Here is a 3,081-nt window from a genome sequence, read left to right as displayed (position 1 = left end):
ATATGCAGGATTCTGAGACATGAATATATCATTATATTTCTACCAAGACAGTGAAGATTCTTTTTTTTTTTTTGGTACCTGGGATTGAACTCCAGTCCTTGTGCTTGCAAGGCAGGCCAAGGACAGTGAAGATTCTAAAGAACTCTTACAGATTCTTATCTGTATGAGTCCTGTTGCTTTAATTCAGAAACTCCATACTGAACAGAATTTATATAGTGAATAATTTAAGTGAATAAAATTTAAAAATCTACATTCAAATACATAGCTTCCTCTTTACAAAAGGACTAACAATTAAATGTAAATTAAAGAAAACATAATTATTTCATTTCTTTGTTTCTTTTTATTTCATAATTTAAAAACTTTTGTCTTTCAGAGTAGCATAAATATACACACGTGCATGTCCTTGTAGGAAGATGAGTGTAAAATTTAATTACACTGTATTTAATGATAACAAATCTTAAGTAATGTAACTTCCCTGAAGTTTGGATGTGAACACTTAAAAGTGTAAGACCCCTTCCCTTTTTATGAAGTTTTAGCTCTAGATTTTCTTACTCATTTTTTTTTTCTGGTACCCAGGATAGAACTCCTATCCTTATGTTTGTGTTTGCGAGGCAGGCAGTGGAACCACTGAGCTAAATCCCCAGCACTTTTGACTTCAATCTCAGTAAGGGTTACCTTCATTTTTTTTTCTTTTTTAGTAATGATTACTTTTAATGTTAACCATTAACCTTTAATTGTCCATTTCATGCATGATAAACCTGGTTATTCAAGAAAATCAGAATTTTGCAAGTATCTGTTATGAAATTTCAAAACACCAGATATTTAGATCAGTTCAAGGTACCTGTATATTCTTTAATTAATTAGTTCAGACAAGGGAGTGTGTTATTCTGAGCAGAATAATGGTTAGTACATCTTAACTCCTAAATCCATGGAATGTCACATGGACCTTAAACATTAAAGAAACAAATTAGAATTTCACATGGGATTGTGACTTCTTAATCATCTGGCCTTAAAATAAGTAGTTTTTCTTGGTGTATCTGGCTAAGCCAAATTCATCACAAGAGTCTTTAGAAACAGAAGAGAAGAGCAGCAGAAGAGGTCACAGTGAGGGTTGGGTTTGTGATAAGAACTCAGACTGCTCCTCTGGCGTGACAGGGTGAAAGCTGCAAAGACCCCCCTTTCCTCTGGGGAACACTATTTAAAAGAACATTGCAACCCTCTGGATGTGGTCATCAAGGCAAACAGCGATACAGAAATGGCTATGAAGACAACTTGTGGACACTAAGGACAAAAGGTCATAATTGGTGATATTTGCATAACACCTCGTTCCACTGTCCTCCCTCTTGGCCCAGTTGGGCAGAGATGCCACCTTACAGAGCTGTATCTAGCAACGCCAGGCACCCTCTCCCCGAGATACAGTGGGCACTTTTTTGTGAGAGCCCTTCAGCATCCATTGTCCTCCTTTCAGTTGCCTATTGCTGTGGCTAAAACCAAAGCAACTAGAGCTGAGGAGTGGGTATTGAACTGTTTTTAGCAACCTCTTAAAATGAGGGTTCCAGCTTGGATGGTGCCCATTGAAATCTTTGGGCTTTAGGTGCAAGATGGTGGTTTCATGCCCTGAAAGACAAGCCAAGAGAATTCCAAACAGGTAACTGCCTCCTCTTCTACAAGGGCATGGATCTGAACGTGGGATGTAACTCAGAGAGAACCTCTCAAGGCTCCCCTCTCCAATGGTGGGGCAATTATTTTCTGTGGGTAGAAGAAGAAAATAAGCAAAAGAATAAATATTTCCTAAATAATTTCTCTGAGAAACAGCTTATTTGTTACAAAGATTGGAAAAATTTTTACCCGTTTGCTCTCTGAGGAGCAGCAGTTTTAGTAAAGGGCAACAAGGAAGAATGAAAAACTAAGTACAATAAAACCTGGAATATAAACTAGATTATATCCTTATAACAGGGAATAAGATAATTGCAAATAATATATAACATGATATAATATAATATTATATATATATCAAAAGCACAAAAATATATCGAGAAAAATTGACAGAAGAGAAAAATAGATAACAATAAATTTATGCCTTATCTTTAATAATGTATAAAATGTAGAGATATAAACACATAACTTTAAGACCTGAAAAACAATATAAACTCACTAGACCTAAAGAGTATCTCTGCCATTAAAAAAAAAAAAAGAAAAACTTTTGAGGGGATAGATGTAATTATCTCAAGTCAAACACTATACAATGTACTTCAGTTCCAGTAGTTCACAGGAGGTGACATGAGTTCCCAACATAATGAGTATCGAATACCTTGTTTTGGCTGGAAAGTGCGGTGAGTCGTAAGTCAAAAGATAATGAAAACTGACAAGTTCTAGCTTCCGTGTCCAATGCCAAGCAAAGGAAAATACCAGGGAAGAGATTTCCAGGCAAAATGTGGAGAGTACCAAATACGATGAGTTCTAAAGGAGTCTCATATGAAGGCATAACTATATGAATATACCAAAAATACCGCCTGGCACCCATTAATTTTGTATAACATTCATGGGTCAAAAGAAAAAAGAATTCTGACGGAGGCATTAACTTTGGAACACTATTAGCAAGACAAGGTGAAGTGTTAATCTGGCAGCTCAGATCTTACAAACTGCTTCTCATGAGCAGGGTCAAGCTAAAGTTGTAAATTTATATTTGGACATTTATAGTGAGGCCTTAGAGATTGATGTCTAGGAAGGAACTCAATAAATACTCATCTTTCCTTCCAGAGTCCTAAGTAAAGTGAGAAGTAAAACAAAATGTTATCTTCATTGTTATTTTTGGCATTTTAGATTTTTCTTAACATAAACTGCAAAAGTCGAGTTAAAATATCCAGAAAAATATCATAAATATACTTTACACAAGTTTTAATAGTTTTTTTATCCTATGTGCTTTGATCAAACTCTTTTCATTCTACACTCTATTTTTATATATATTAAAAGTTAATTTCTTCATTTATAAACCATAATCATTTAAAAGTTAAAAAAAAATCATTGAATATAAATATGCAGTTCTAGCCGGGTGTGGTGGCGCATGCCTGTAATCCCAGC

The sequence above is a fragment of the Fukomys damarensis genome, unplaced genomic scaffold (genome assembly GCF_012274545.1).
Source record: "Fukomys damarensis isolate Sample0158 unplaced genomic scaffold, DMR_v1.0_HiC HiC_scaffold_35, whole genome shotgun sequence".
Lineage (NCBI taxonomy): Eukaryota > Metazoa > Chordata > Mammalia > Rodentia > Bathyergidae > Fukomys > Fukomys damarensis.
Note: the sequence above shows the minus strand (reverse complement) of the source record.